This window comes from Python bivittatus, unplaced genomic scaffold (genome assembly GCF_059951505.1).
Source record: "Python bivittatus isolate LINGU-HERP-01145 unplaced genomic scaffold, Pbiv_v1 ctg000480_np1212, whole genome shotgun sequence".
In the NCBI taxonomy this organism is placed as follows: Eukaryota; Metazoa; Chordata; class Lepidosauria; order Squamata; family Pythonidae; genus Python; species Python bivittatus.
The window spans coordinates 221,132-238,091 of record NW_028277075.1 but is presented as its reverse complement, the minus strand read 5'-3'; the positions used below and the strand labels follow the sequence as shown (position 1 = coordinate 238,091).

At 37.0% G+C, this 16,960-nt stretch overlaps 1 protein-coding gene across 5 annotated transcripts in view; it reads left to right on the top strand.

Moving 5' to 3' along the window:
• PPP4R4 (protein phosphatase 4 regulatory subunit 4) overlaps positions 1–16,960 on the top strand; it is a 106,919-nt gene that overhangs the window by 13,711 nt on the left and 76,248 nt on the right. The gene's annotated exons all lie outside the window — the stretch shown is intronic.

The following is a 16,960-nucleotide window of genomic DNA, read 5'->3' as shown; positions in this document are numbered from 1 at the left end:
GGTAACATATAGATATTTTCTCTGTAAAAAAAGTTAGTCATTTGAACTGCTAAACTAAATGTCTGGAATGTAAAACAATTTATTAAAATTATTGTCATGAAATTTGGAAACGTATCAGGCATAACTTACAAAAGCAAAATTCTGTAGCAGCTTGCCAGTATCAGTGTGTAAGTTTCTTTCTCCCATATTCCAAGGGCATAGTGAATCTGGGACAGCCTTACATTTTTAACCAATTGCATTTGATCATTAGGAAAAAAAAGTGCAGTGTAGCAATGTAAGGAAAGAGATGTTTAGTGTTCACACTGAAGATTAATTATTGGTTCAGAACAAATATGCGAGAACCAGGAAAGGAGGAAGAGAATTGAAGGGCTCATTTCTGATATGTATATACATTGAAAGTATTAGTTAAATTGTCAAGCTGGCATGAAGACAATATAGTTCCCTGTAGGAAAAATGGCAGGGAAGATGCTGCTAATATTGGTAAAATTTTGAATCAGGGAGCTTGGCACTGATATTAAGCAATGGATGAGTCCTGAAATTCTATTGATAGTTGTAAACAATTTTTAATGTATTATTTTGATTAAGTATTTGTGTGCATGATTAGGAAGTACTGTGAAATATGTCTATTCTAATTGAGTTATCTGTTAAAATGTGTGTGGATGCACCCAACAGAAACCTGCAGCAAACTGTTGCAAGATGGAATACTCATATTCAGAGCTGCTACCAATGATGCTTTTTTCCAGGATACTCCATTATGTTACCCTTTTCTTGGGTTTTCTCTTTGGGATGCTATTTTGTGGGTTCCATTCCTTTGTAATTTTGTAAATCATGGAATTCTTTGAAATCTGCTGGTGTTATCTGTAATTATATTGTTCTGGCAATTAGGGAACAATTTGTTATTAGAGGTTATATATTATTTATATCAAACAAAGGAAAATATTGAGTAGGGAAAAAGAGAATGAATATGAATAAAATATGTATATTATAAATCAAAATTAACATTTTTAAAATTTCCAGTTTGAAATATCATAACTAATTTATCAGCACCTTAAGTATTTTTAGTGATATCTGAATTCCTTTGTGCGATGCTTTATGTTTTTAATGAACTTGTCATTATCATAAATTATAATTTTGTTTTTTAATTTATTTATAGTTGTTAAATGACCAGACTGGTCAAACAGCCACTTTTAATGCTGTTCACGTTTACTCTTACTCTAATGTGTTTCAGTATTATCAGATTTTATTGTTAAATCACTAGCTTAACCTTTGTATAATGTACAGAGATTTAACCTAAACACTAAAAATGATCAGTCAAGGGTAAGGATTTTTTTTGTTGTTCCTAATTGTGGATAGCTTCATATAATTATAGAAGCCAGGACTTACTTAATTTTAATTTCATTTAACTTTAGATCAACATGTAATATTTCAATTTTTCTCCATTGCTGCTTTTCTCTTAAGGTTCTGATAAAGTCAGTTTTGATCTTATTTCCTTATTTAGCTGCACCAACCAGCAAAAGAAGCTAATTGGCTCTCAGGCCTTGTGCAGGAACAGTTCTGTATTACCATTTTACCTTATTGCTAAATCTGAATTCAACTGATACCTTCACCTTGCTAGAGTGGCAGATATAGAGGGTACCTATATTTATCTCTTATATCTTTGTAGTTCTGAGTAAATAGAAACATTTTACTTTTTTATTAAGAGTTGACCAACTGTTCATTTTGTACTTTAGAAGACAGTCATATGTTATTTTTCCCCTTTCCTTTTGAAATAAATGATTTCTGCAGAAACTATAGCTACATATTTTGCTAAAACAATGAAGTCATAAACTCAATTTTTATTCCATTAAATGGAATTTGGATTTTCTGCACTTGATAGTAAAGATTTATCTATATTCCTGAACTTCTGTAGGTTAACTGATACATAAATATATTGTTAGGGCTGTAAATTGGATAAATAAATTAGATGATTTCTCAGACCAGATCCCCCTCTGTTGCCTATATTATATCAGAATTCCATGAATTTGATTTCAGCCAAAATATGTTTAGCATTACTGTCAGTTTAACTGTAAGATAACCACTGCAAAAATTAATTGCTTATGTTTTATTTTAAAATGTATTTTATTTATATACATATTAATTACACAAATCAAGCAGGTCTCAACTCATGAAACTTACAAAAAGAGAATTAGCATTCTTTCAAGTAATAATTACTGGAAATGAAACTTATACTTTAAGAATACCAGTAGTATAACTACTAATGATATGTTTAAAAAAAGCCTAGGAGTGGAAATATTTATTTTAAAGGATATGGGACATAGAAATAATGTTACTGAATCGAAAATGAGTGGAAGGTTGCTCCTCCTCTTATTTACTTCTAATTTCTATTATTTTAATACATCAGAAAAATGAGGATATTTAAGTTTATTTTCAGTAACACAGTTCTTGTTTAGCATTCATGATAACAAAATGTGAAAGATAAAAATATGTTCAATTTATTTTAATAGATATGAATATCTGAATATTTGAATAGCATTTAATCTGAATATTTGAATAGCATTTAATCTGAATATTTGAATATCATTTAATTTTTTTGTTGATTTTTACAGATTTTTTCATCATTCATCGAAAGGCTTTATATTTACAGTAATGAGAAAATCCTCTTAATAAATAACATAAATAAATGAAAATCCAGTACTCACTGACCTGGGATGATGTCCCATTGAAATTAATGGGGCTTATTTCTGAGTAGATATATAAAGAAAGGATTTCTCTGTAAACATGAACATTATAATTAAATAAAGGGTAAACCAATGAGCAATTAAAGGCAAGTTATCTAACAACCTGATCCCCTTTTAAAAACCTCAGACAGCTTGTAACTATTACATAATTTGATACACAGCTGTTCTATCAAAATATAAATCAGTTGGTCATAATAATGTATTTTCTTCATGAATCTTTGTCTGTGGCATTATTTAAATAAAACTTTTTCAAGGACTTCAAAGAATTTATTTCTTCTGCCACTATGTTCATGTGAAAAAATACAACCAGTTAGCAATTTAGTTGTCTCCTCTGTTCAAGCATTTTTTTTAAAAAAGTTGAATATTAATCAGTTGTTACAAGAAAGCCAAGTGATGTTAACTGCTTAATTTATTATGAAAAAGTTTTCATGACATCTAATATCTTATATAAAAGACATTTTTGTTATCTGTTTGCTATTTTTACATATATTCATATGCCATTTCTTATTTTAAAAATTCCAAAAGGGTTTACTATTGTTTTATAACCAATATTATACAAATTTATGATAAAATGAATATAAAATTACAATTATATAAATTTTAGATAAATGTCATAGTAATAGTGACTGTCATGGAGTTGCTAAGTTGACACCGACTTGATAATCAACAATAAATGTAATAATGCAAATATTACAGAGAGTTGACATCTGGGCAGGCCAATGTATATAAATAATTATTAAAAGACAACTAAAATACATCCACTTTATGCATGGATGTACCACAGAGGGAGGCACTATCGTAGCAGATATCAAAGCAGAGTAGGCTTCATTAACACCAACCAGAAATTGTAAGATTGTAGGTATCTGAGATGATGTTGTAATTTTAAATAACTGGTTCCAACTTCTTTAGGGGTTTATGTACTAATACCAAAACCTTGAATTTGTGTCCACAGAAGACCAGCAACCAGTGTTGTTAGTAAAATGAAGTATTTGGTGATGAGACATGCCAGTCTATTAGTACACTAGCTATTGCATTCTGTACTAACTGTAGCTTGTGGATCAGGTCCAAGGGCAGCTCTATAAAGAGTGTGTTACAGTTGTGGTACAGCTGTTAGCTCTGAGAATTACCTTGAGTAGCTGAGATTCTGCTTCTCAAAACACAAATAATGAGAGGATGGAATACAGCTAATTCATATTTGAATATAAGCTCCCCAAATTATAAATTTGAAGTGGATAAACAATAGGGCAGTGCAATTGTATTGTCTGTCATTGAGAGGTTATGAGAATGGTAAGTTGTTTAGGAATGCCTTTGTTAGAAAATGGAAGATAGTAACAGTGTGTTCTGCCTATGCACATTTTTTTCTGAGCATTTTTTCCCCTTTGGTGAAATTGAGTTTGTTGTGCTCTATGTGCATCCTATATGTGGTTTGTTATATAGAAGGTCAAATCTCATTAGGGAGGAATTGGGTTTTGAAAGAAAACTTTTGGCAGAGGCCCAGTCCCTACTTGCAGTTTGCCATGGCACCATCACACCCTGACAACCTTGATCTTCTCCCTTATATGTTAACTTTATTTCATCCCCAGCCCATGAATGAAATAGACTTAAGTCATCACTAAGTATACCATTATAAGCCAAATGTATCCCACTACTGTTTCAATGTGTATAAAATCTTTGACTGAGATTTGGGAGGGCCTAGAAGATAGTGTTTCCAGTTTGGAAATGGTCCTACCTGAGTTTCAAGTATGATACCAGCTGTGAACCCTGGTTGGGGAGTGGGTCTGTGGTAGCAGTTGTTATCCCAGAAGCCTTAATAGCTTTCAGAGTCACTGTGCCACAGATGACTAGATATTATGCCCTGTGGTTGAAGTTGGATTCCAGAGAGCAGTTGGTTTATTGCTGCCTCCTTGCTGCACAATTATGTCCTTGCCTGAGCTGCCACTGGCACACATTTTGGATTGACTCATTAGTTTATGGCCTTTGAAGTCACTGAGGGCCCAGCATATACAGGTGGTCATACATTAGATCCGGTTTGTGACTTGTGACAGTTGCAATGTGATCTGAAGGTGGGGGGCATTATCATCAGTCTTTTGTTATATTCAGATCAGTGTCTGGATACTTTTAAATTTGCTGGTGCTATCCATCCTTGGGAGATTGGAACAATTAGATTGGTCCAATCCAGGTGACTAATGGACCCAGATGGGTTTCAGAGGGAGCTTGGGTTTTTTCTGGGGATCTGATGAGTAGTTCAACTAAGGCCTTAGTTAAACATGGAATGGATGTGTGATGGAGGCCTTGGACTGGATTGATTCTCTCTTTGATCCTGGGTTTTCTGAGGAACTCTGGGAGATGAAATGAGAGAAAAGGTATCTAGAGCACCACTGAAGAAAGACAAAGAGTGAATCTGACAAAGCATATGTAAGAGTCCACATTAGGAATTACATTAAGGCCATAAGAAAGACAAAACAGCTGTTTTCCCCAATTTATCATATCTGCAGATAGATCATCATCAGCCCTGTTTAAAGCAGCCAGTTCCCTGCTGGGAGGGAAGGACCACAAGAATATCCACAGGGCACTCTGAAGAATATTCTGTGCATCTGTTGGATAAAGTTTCTTGGTTCCAATCTGAGTTAGATTCTGACTGGGCAGATCCAGTCAAATTGACTGAGGCATGAATCTGTCCTGTTATTTGGAAAGTATTTGATCCTGCGACTCCTAAGGAAGTAGACAGAGTCCTTAGAACCCTTAGACCAGCCACCAATTGTTTAGATCCCTGCTCTTCCTGACTCATTAATGCCTCCCAGGAGATGGCATATAGTTCAGTCTATGACATGGTGAATTCATTCTTGAGTGAGGGGGTAGTTCTGCCTGCCTTGAAACATGCAGTTATATGTCTCCTATTCAAAAAATCATTGTTGGACCCAATATTTTTGGACAATTTTCATCCATTCTCAACTGCCCAGAATTGCTGAGAGTTGGGCAGCATATAAATTTAATAAACTATGATGATGATGATGGTTGGTTGCACAGTCAGCCTGATGTTTAGACTGAATTTGGCATTTGTATCTACCTATCGAGTCCTTCCCAAGGAACTGGGATAGGCAGATGTTATTTGATGTTGTTAAAGGTATCGTTGCAGGATATAAGCTGTTCCAAGTAAAGTTGCCTTTTGCAATTGACTGATGGTGATTTTGTCAATGCTGATGGTGTTCAAGTGATGCTCCAGATGTTTTGGGATCGCACCTAAGGAGCCTATTACTGTTGGTACTCTTTGCTTTCTTTTGCCATAGTCATTCTAATACTATTTGCAGGTCTTTATATTTTGTTATTTTCTCCAGTTCTTTCTCTTCTATTCTGCTGTCTCCAGGTATTGCAATGTCCACTCTGCAGACTTTTTTGTCTTTTTTATCAACAACTGTTAAGTCTGGGGTGTTGCACGGCAGGTGCTTGTCTGTTTGAATTCTAAAGTCCCAGAGCGCTTTAGTTTCTTCTATTTGTCTGTTGTGTGGTTCCACCAGTTTTTACTTGCAGACAAATGGTATTTCTTGGAGATATTCCAGTGCACCATTGTTGCTACTTCGTCATGCCATTGTTTGTAGTCAGTCTGTGCAATCTTCTTGCAGCAGCTAACTAGGTGGTCCACTGTTTCTTCAGCTTCTTTGCAGAGGTGGCATTTGCTGTCTGTCGCTGTCTTCTCAATTTTGGTTTTATATGCATTTGTTCTTTTGGGAAAGGCTGTTGAGAAGGTAATTGGGTTGCAGCTTCAGTATACCCTGGAAGAAGCATTTCAGCTGGGTTTCAGACTGGAGCACAATATAGAAATGGCATTGATTAGACTTTTTGATGACCTGTGTTGGAGCTTGGATCAGAGTAGTGTAGCTGTCCTGCTTCTCCTGATCTCTCAGTTGCTTTCAATACCATCAGTCATGGTATCCATCTAGATTGACTATAGGGATTAGGAGAGGGAGGCACAGCATTGTGATGGTCCTCCTGTTTTCTCCATGGCCAGTTCCATTCAGTGTTGACAAGAGGGAGAGGTCAAGCCCAAAGTCCCTGGTTTGCATGGTGCCACAGGCTTTGACACTGTTATGCCTTCTATTAATATCTACATGAATCCACTGAGTGAGGTCAACCATTGACATGGGGTCAGGTATCATAACTATGTAGATGACACTTAATTGTATATCTTAATCCCTGATCAACCAAATGATGTTGTCAAGGTCTTGTCCCATTGCCTGGAGACTGTCAAGGTTTGGCTGGGGACAAAAAGGCTTAAAATCAATCCTGAACAGACTCAGTGGCTATGGGTTCATGGTTCTTCTGGTGCTGGAGATTTTCATATTTAATTCTGAATGGGATGACACTTTCCCAAACATTACCTCTTCCTGATTACATCTACCCTTTCCATCAGGTCTGGCAGGAGAGGCATGCTATGGGTCCCATCTGCAAAAGAGTTCCATCTGATGGGACCTAGGAGGCAAGCCTTTTCTGCTGTGGTATCCACCCTCCTGAGATGAGGTTAACCCCCCAACCCTTATGGCCTTATGGAAAGCCCTCAAAATGTGTTTTTTTCAGCATGCCTGGGGAATCTCCTAGTAATAGGGAACCTGTGTGTTGGCTGCATTATATGTAATATTTTCCCTCTCATGTTCTTGTTTTATCCATGCTTAGTGTTTTTAATTGGTTTTGTAGAATGTTTTAATTGTAGGTTTTATTATATGCCATCCAGAGTCACTTCGTGTGAGATGGGAGGCCATATAAATTTGACAAATAAATAAAAATTTGGAGTGCACAGTTTGGGGTCTTCCTGGACTTACACCCCTACATGAAGAGCAGATGGCACCTGTGGATAGGATCTATCTAGTGTACCATTTGTGCCCTTTCTTGGAATAGGAACCTCTTATCACAGTCACTCGCACTGTAATCGTTCTGCAAATAGATTGTTGCAATGTACCATGCATGGGGCTGCCCTTGAAGATAACTCAGAAGCTTCAGTTGATCCAGAATGCAGTGGAATAAAAAATTATGGGTATGACTTGGCACATCCACATTAACACCTCTTCTACACAAGCTGCACTGGTTACCAGTGAGCTTTCAGGTACAAATCACAGTGCTATTTGTCATCTATAAAGCCCTTCATGCCATAGGGTTTGGTTATCTGAGGGACTGTCTTTATCACATTGTTTCTGCCCATCCTATAAAATCAGCAGAGAGAGCTCACTTCTCATCCCATCTCACAAGCAATACCATCTGATGGGGCTTAGGGATGTTACAATTCCAAGCTTTTAGTGTGTTAACTTGCTGTTAGAAAGTAGGCCTTTTCTGCTGTAGCATCTCCTTCCCACCAGAAATTTGAACAGCTCTAAGGCCTTGAAGTCCCGAATTATGTTGGATCAGTTGAAGTGTTTGTTTCCCTATTATGATAATGCTTTCTCTCTTTTCTGATTTAATGTGGTGTTGTATCTAATTTGTGAGCCACCCAGAACTGCTGTTGAGTTGGGTGACCTTAGAAATCTAGTAAATAAACAAATAGTGCACTCATAGGCTTCTGTATGAGCCAGGACCTTGATAATAAAGCTTAAGTACATATGGCCATATACATAAAAGCTTTTTTTCTGTTGATATTCATGCCGAACAAGCAAAAATTAGCAGGCTGCTGATATTATTTGACTTGAAGGTAGGCTTCTGTGAAAGTCAGAAATAGGGACTGCAAGTATGATCTCTCATACAATATACCATATATTAACAATAGTTAATAATATATGGTATATTGTATGTTAAAAAAAAAACTAATGTTTTTGCCATATCTGAGCATAAGATTGAAAACCCATGTGTTGCTGTTTTTTCTTTTTCTTTTTCAGGGATGTTACAATTCCAAGCTTTTAGCGTGTTAACTTGCTGTTAGGGAAGTAATTTCTGCTATTACTGTGTATAGCTTTTTTTTTTTTATAAAGAGAGTATGAACTGATTCACATATTTTGCTAAGCTAGAATATGGTTTGTTTGTGGCTTTGTTGTGTGAACCAAGTCAGTTGTGATTTAATCAGTAGACAGTGTTTAAATAAATCATGACTTAGCATGTATGAGTCAATGATTTACTTACATTTGTACCATTTTCTTTAATGTTTATTTTTTTGTTACAAAACAAGAAGTAATGCTTAAACTTGGTTAACATAAGCTATGAAAAAGAGGTTACTATTGATCACTTGATTGGGTACCATGTCAAATTCAGTGCCTGTTTGAGTTATTCTATTCTTGGTTGCAGTTCTTCATTCAGAAAACAAAAGGTTAGAAACACAAGAGTTAGCAAATGAATCCTGGTCAACAAGGTTACTATGATACATAGTTACATAGATACAGAAGCTGGTAGCCAAATCTTTTTTTTTTAATTTGCAGCAATCATAACTAACAACACTGAATGACAGAGAATATTGATTAACTAATGATAAAGTAAGCAGTCTTTTCTTTAAAACAAAACTAGTAGGAAATGTATGTAGAATTAGTCATGTAAAAGTCTTCTGACTTTCAAAATGAAGTAGATTTTCCTATTCAGGTATGCAGAATTGCCAGAAGGACCATGGATTTCTTTTTAAAATTTCTTCTGAGTATTTAAAAATCACATTTTGGCACATGTAGTTTTGAAGCTCCTTGATATTTATTTTTTTCAACTGATGAAAACGAGGCAGCAGCAGTCTAAACGACTAATACTCAAACTTTTCATCTTTCTCTGGAAGATGCTGTGTGAGGTAGACAAATGGGCCTGCTGGGGGGAAGACATTTTACAGCACATATGCTTCTAAAGAAAAACAAATACATAGAAATTATTTTCTTCAGTGACTAGCTTAAGCCAAACATACAGAAATAGCAAATGATGTTATTCTTCCTTGACACTGTAGGATTAGTTTGCTGTAGTATAGCAATATATATGGTGTGTTCTAGAGTCTTACAGAAACAAGCAGGTTCATGCTTTAACAGTTTATATTTCAAAATAGGAAATGCTAATAGGAAGGGGAGGAAAAACGGGGGGGAGGAATAACAGGTGGAATTTGTACAAATGTGGTTAAACACACAAAAGACTGCAATTCTAAATACCTTTACTAGAGTATCATTAATACAGGGCTTGTTCCTGAGTTAGATTGGTCTGGTAGAATTTGAATAGGTGGGTCAGTGAAAGCCTTGAAAAAAATTTAAAACAGGGACTTGAAGGAAGAAAGACAGCAGTATGTAACTGTTCTGTGATAGAATTAATTATTACATTATCCAGAGTTATTTTTATTTTTATTAGAGGAAGCTTTCAGTTTTACCTTTAGATATCTATAGTATGAAGAGCAATTCCATGAGCTATTTATGCACATTCGTTTTGGCTGCTGCTAGCCAATCAATTTCTTTGTGACAAACTTCTTAGGTATATAGTACATGCAACTACACTGAGCCAGATTCTGTCCTCTTAAAAGATACCAGAAAAACCTCAAGAGAAGCTGGATTCCAAGGAAGACAGCTTTGGCAGCCTTTCTTCATACTGAAATAATTATTTTATTAATTGCATTTATAGCCTGCCTTTCTCTGTGAAATCAAGGTATAATTAAGGGCTTTCCTAATTTTATTTCCTACAACAACAAACTTGTAAAATAGGTTGAGATACAAGAATGATTGATTCAGAGTCACCCACTGAGTTCCATGATTGAATGGACTTGAATCTGGTTTTCCCAAGCACATTGGATACAAGGTTGGTCTGAATTTAAATTGCAGGAAGAAATACTCTGATTTAGTGTTAGAGGGGAAAAGCATGTTAGAAAATTAGAAAAACTTCATAACAGTAAGAAATAAGAAGTTTCCAAATAAGAGTTAGGAAGAGAACAGTAAGGTAAGTTCAACAGTGGAACCAGTTAACCAGAGAGAAGGTGAGCTTTCTTTTGGTGGGTGTGTTGAAGAGGAGACTAGACAGCTGTCTCTCTTGATGCATTAAATTGCATTTCTGCACTGAGCAGAAGGTTGGTTTCAGTGGTCTAAATTACCTCTTCAAAGTGGGTATGATTTTATTTGAGCTTCAGGTTGTCTTTAAAATTGAACTGAGTCTTCATTTTCAAACTCCTTCTGAAAGTGTCATATTAGTAGAATACACATGTACAGAGTGCACCTTCACACCTAATTGAACAAGACAGTATAATTATCTTTTCAAAAATACTTTGCTATGCTGATTTCCGTTGGATGTTGATTGACCTGTTGACCTTGTGCCAGTTGATTGACTTTGTGCCTGCTGTAGTGCTTTCAGAGTGCATTTAAAATGGAAGACTATTAGCTTGAGTAGTGAAGGGTTTGTTTGTTTGCTTTTTGGATGGGAGTGTATAGGTTCTGTTTATGCCTTTTCTGCCTTGTAGATGTTTGACTTCTTCATGCATTTAAAAACCTGAAACGTCTACCTGTATTTGTTTTGGTTGCACTTAGCACATTGGTTGTGCTTAGTGTACTGGCTCTCTGTTTCACTGTTCAGCTGTGAATGCTGGTATAGCTGGCAGAGCCTGTCAAAATAGTAGTAGTGGGAGTGGGTGGAGTTGATTTCTTTTGTTTTCTTTTTGTAATGTAAATTAACATTATTCATGGAAGTTAATCAGCATCAGCTTTTTTTTTTGCAGGCAGCACAGCCACCCAAGTGCAATGTTTGGAAACACTTAAAGGATAAAGGAAGACATATAGGATAAAAATGCAGAGGTGCCTGTTTCAGTTGTTGTCTTTGGGAATTTCTCCCAATTTTTCACAATGTTTGGTTTAAGGAGATGTTGACATGTGTGCTGTTTGCACCCCCATGCACTCCAGATCATCTTTTCCTTTCAGATCTGGATCACTGCATAGTCCTGACAATTTGCAGCTGTTCCTAGGTCTGTCTGTGTAATTTATTTGATCTCTCATATCCTCCTTTTCCATTGCCTTTCCCTTCTACTTCCTCAAACCATCATTAGTTTGCATCACATATCCAAAGAATATGAGTTTCTGTTTGCTGATCATTGCCTCAAGGAGCATTCTGTCTTTATTTGGTCCAGAATTAATGGATTCTTAATAATTATTTCCAGATCTATTATTTGAAGCTACCTATCTTCTTACCCTCACTCTTTCTCAAAGTTTAACTCTTGCAATCATATATTACCACTGAAAAGGCCATTGCTTTAACAATTCTGATTTTTGTTTTTAGACAAGATCATGAAGTATAAGAATATATCTATATTCTTCATTGTCTTCTTTCCTATGATTGATCCTCTAGCCACTGACCATCTTAAGCACAAGAAAGCAAAACTGTCACCTTCATTTCTTTATTGGCAGCTGTAGGTTAATCATGCTGGTTGAGTTTTGCTTTCTTAATACTTAACCATAACCTAGATTTTTCACTTTTCATTTTACTTTTGTTATGAGGACTTCTAAAATCTTCCCTACTTTTAGCTAACTAAGTGGTGTTGTCTGAATAGGTTATTAGAATTTTGGTCCCCAATTTTGATTCCAACTTCCCTCTCTTCCAGTTCTGCCATTCTTATATTTGCTCTGTTGGTTAAATAAGGTATAAGAACAGTATGCATCCTTATAGAATCATAGGGTTGGAAGGGACTTTGGAGGTCTTCTAATCCAGTGCAGACATCCTCTTACCATGCTGGACAAATAGCTGTCCAATCTTTTCTTGAATACTCCCAGTAGTGGAGCACCTACAATCTCAGGAGACATTGCTTTATAGCTCTCACAATCAGGAAATTCCTTCTTATTTCAAGTTTGGATGTCTCACTGCAAAACTGCTTTCAAGAATAAATTCACGTCCCCTTCCCTGTGACATCCCTTTATGTATTGGAAGACTGCTATCATGTCTCCCCATAGTCTTTTGTTATTTAGGTTAAAGATACCAAGTTCCTTAAACCACTCTTCATAGGATTTAGCCTCCAAGCCCCTTACCATTTTTTTTTTTTTTTGGTTCTTTTCTGCACTCTTTCCATTTCCTCAATATCCTTTATGTATTTTGGTGACAAGAACTGGACATAGTATTCCAGGTGTGGTCTGACTAGGACAGTATAGAGCGGTATTATCACTTCCTGTGATCTTGCTACTATACCTCTGTTGATGCAGCTCTAAACTGCATTGGTCTTTTGGCAGCTGCAACATATTGCTTGCTCCTGTTTAATCTGTAGTTTACTAAGATACAAGGTCCTTCTCACAAGTATTACTGCTAAGTCATGGGCCACTCATCTTGTATCTATGCATCTGATTTTTCCTGCCTAAGTGCAGAACCTTATTATTTCCCACCACTGAACTATATTTTGTTGGATAGGGCTCATTGTTCATGGACAAGGTCCATTCCCTTCCCTTTCCTATTCTGGACTTCTCTGTTTTTCTTATTCAGTTTTTACAACAGTATCGTGGTACTAGTTTGCTTCCGGGTCCAATTCAAGGTGTTGGTTATCACCTTTAAAGCCCTACATGGCATCATGGGGCCAGGCTACCTGAGAGACCGCCTTGCCCCCACAATTTCAACCCATCCCACCCGATCTCACAGAGAGGGCATGCTCCAGACCCCCTTGGCAAAAGAACTCCGACTAGCGGGGTCCAGAAGGTGGGCCTTCTCTGCTGTAGCCCCCGCCCTTTGGAACATCAAAGCCCCCTCACTCCTAGCCTTTCGGAGGGATTTGAAGACCTGGCTCTGCCATCTGGCCTGGGGCGGGGAGGGAGGTTGTCAGAAATGGGGTTGGCTAGCCCCCTAGAGGCCTAGTGTGGCTTCCATCAACCTCTTGGATTTTTTCTCTTCTTTTCATTTGTGTAGATGTGTTTGTCTTTTTATAAATTTTAATTATGTATTTGTTTTAATTTGATGTAAACCACCCAGAGTCCCCCATTGCGGGGAGATGGGCGGGGATAAGTCTATGTATAAATTAATTAATTAATTAATTAATTCTGAAAAGTCCTCAGAAAAATAATTAGCTATTCTGACACTTGCATTAGTCTTAATAGCCTAAATTCTGATGTTGCTCATCCATTGATGTTGGTGTGTGTGCATTTGTTTTGTTTGAAGCAGGTATTGACAGTAAACAAAGAATTCTCTTTACATAACTTAACCTGTGAGGGTTGTGCAGGGCTGCAGATTCAATTCCTGCAAAGTGCGTCAGAGAATGAATGAAAGGCAGAACATGGCTCTGTCTTTTCTTTGGATTGTGAGATCAAATCAAATCAAATCTTTATTATGATTATAGATCAGCATACTTGGGATTGTGAGATCCCCAGGAAAGATACACTGCTTTAAAGCACTGTACAGGTAGTCCTCGCTAAACGACCATACGTTCAGTAACTGTTGGAAATTATGACGGTGCTGAAAAAATTGAATTAGAACCTGTGCCCAAAGATATGGCCATTGCAGTGCCCCCATGGTCACGTGATCAAAATTCAGGTGCTTGGCAGCCTGCCTGCAGTCAATGACTGCAGGGGCCCCGTAACTCTCCCCACCTGCCTATCTCTCTCCCCCCTTCTATGCCCTTTTTGCTGCCCTGCACAGCAGCACTTGTTGGCAGCAGTGCCAGGGATGGAGCTGAAGTAGAGGTCCAAGGTCTTCAGCAGTCTCAGCAAGCTGCCACTACCCTCAGGCCTTGACTTCAGCCCCAGCATTGCTGCTGCCACTGAGAAATGCCGCCTCACATCCGCACCACTGGCCTTCACCACCTCGTGCTGTTCCCCAGGCCATGCCTCTCTTTCCTTCCCTGGAGCTGGTGTCCCATTCTTGCCAGACCTGGGGAAGACCAGACGATTTCCAAAAGATCATGAGAGTCTTCTTTATACATATTTTTAGTCCCATTTTTTATTGCACACCTTGTCTTGTATTACCAGGGCTTGTAGATCCTTTGCATAGTGTCATTAGCATAGCACAGGTTAGTGATGTTTCTTCCTCCAGTTTTAAAACCATGCCCATCTTCTTCCAATCCAGCTTCTCTCATTATATATTCAGCATATTGGTTGAATAAATAAGGGGAGATATATAGCCTTGTCTCACTCCTTTGCCAACTTGGAGCCAATCTGTTTTGCCATCTTCTGTCTGGATTGTGGCTTCCTGACCTGTATATGGGTTTTGCAAGAGGACAATGAAATGTTCTGGGAATTCCATTTTTTTAAAGCACATTCCACAGATTGATATGATGAAACCAGTTGAAGAAATTGTCTTTCTATAATCAAAGAAGCACATACCAACTTCTTAGTTATATTTTTTGGTTTTCTCAATAATCCAGAATGCATCAGCGATAAAGTCTTGTGTTTATCAGCCTTTTCTAAAGCCATCTTGAACTTCTGGCATCTCCCTTTCCGTGTAGGGCTCTAATCTGCATTGGATTATCCTAAACAATAATCTGTGAAATTAAGCGTAGTGTATGAAAACTTCCACACACTGTTAAATCCCCTCTCTGTGGTATTGGTATGTAGACTGACCTCTTCCAGTCTGTTGGCCACTATATCATTTTATGCTTCCAGTGTAATTCAGTTTTTGCAGCTTCAGATTTTCTTTCTTTTCTTTTTTCTTTTCTTTTTGGTGTGGCAAGATCAGCAACTAAAAGTCCCCAAGATTCTAGCCTACCCATGTCATATACAGCATTAGTATTCTAAAATAAATGTGGTTTTAAAAGTGGAGGAAGAAACGTCAGCAACCATGCTATGTTGATGCTATTGATTTCTTCTCACATTGACAATCTTTATGTAGTAAGGGAATATGCATATAAGGAGAATGGGGACCAGGAGGTACTGTTTCTTAATTGCTGCTCCACCCTTGTGGAATAGTCTCACCTTAAAATTAATTATTGTTTCATTCCTTCTAATGTTCTGGAAGCTACTGAAAATGGAATTTCTGAAGAAAGTTTGGTTGAATAGCTCTTTATCATGGTCTTTAGCTCATTTTACTTTAAATTATTTATATTGATTTAAGCGTTGGTATTATTTTATTTGGTTTTGCTATGATTTGTTTTATTTATTTTTCATTATCACTATCGCTGTAATTTATTGTAATTTTTATTAGTTATTGATGGTTTATAATTTGGGGTTCCTTCTTGACTCACAGTTCCTGCTCAATGAGGAAGTGGCAGCTCTAGCAAGGAGGGTTTTTACACAGTTACATCTTATGTACCAATTGCAGCTATTCCTGGATCATAGGCATTCTCATAGTCACTCATGCCCTAGTCACTTCCCACTTAGATTGCCATAATGTGCTGTTCCTGGGGCTGCCATTGAAGAACATTTGGAGGCTACAGCTGATACAGAATGGAGCTGACTGGGCAGTGTTAGGTGTATCCCTGTATATGTGGGTTACTTGACTGCTTAGGGAGCTACATTGGCTGCCATTTGGCTTCCAGATGGGATTCATGGTACTAGTTGTAACTCTTAAAGCTGTACATGGCTATTTAAGGGACTGCCTTCTACTGTACTGAACTGCCAATCTGATCAGATTGAACAAGGTCAGCTCCCTCCAGATCCCTTCCCTTTATAATCTGATGGGGGCATAGAAGCTTGCTTTCTCAGTAGCCACCCCCACACTTTGAAATTCCTTTCCCTCACAGATTGGGTTATCTATGTTTCTCCTAGGCTTTAGGAAAGCTGTTAAGAACCACCTATTCCACCTGGCACAGGAGGAAGGGATGCTTTGATTAGAAGGGAGGTTGCAAGTACATGATTGCTATAATTTTCTGGCTTCATTTTTTGACTTTGATTGATTTTGATTTCTGGATTTTTGCTTTTTTTTAATCAATGTCTTATTTTATGATGAGGTTGTTAGCCGTCTAGAGCTTTTTTGGATTGGGTGCCATACAAATAAATAAATAAATAAATTAAATAAATAAATAAATAAATAAATAAATAAATGTCATGATGTTTTTGTTGATAATTTTGTAAGCCACCATGAGTCTGTATTTATTTGGCAGTATATATAAGTAGAATAAATAAGAAATAAATAGTGAGACATCAGAATTGGATTTTCACAATCAACACCATTCTGCATTCAGCATTCAGGATAAGGAGGGCAGAAAACTAATTTTGGACTCAAGTTATACTCTTTGATATATTTCATTTTTGTAGGAGAAGATATCTTCATTCCTACCTCATTTGCCAGCATTTTTAAACAGAAGCAACATTATTTTGTCAAGTAAGAATTAAATACAGTTTGTCATGCAGCTGACTCAGTAGGCAAAGTTAGGCATCATTCCCCTTCTCCGGATCCCCCTCCAAATAAAT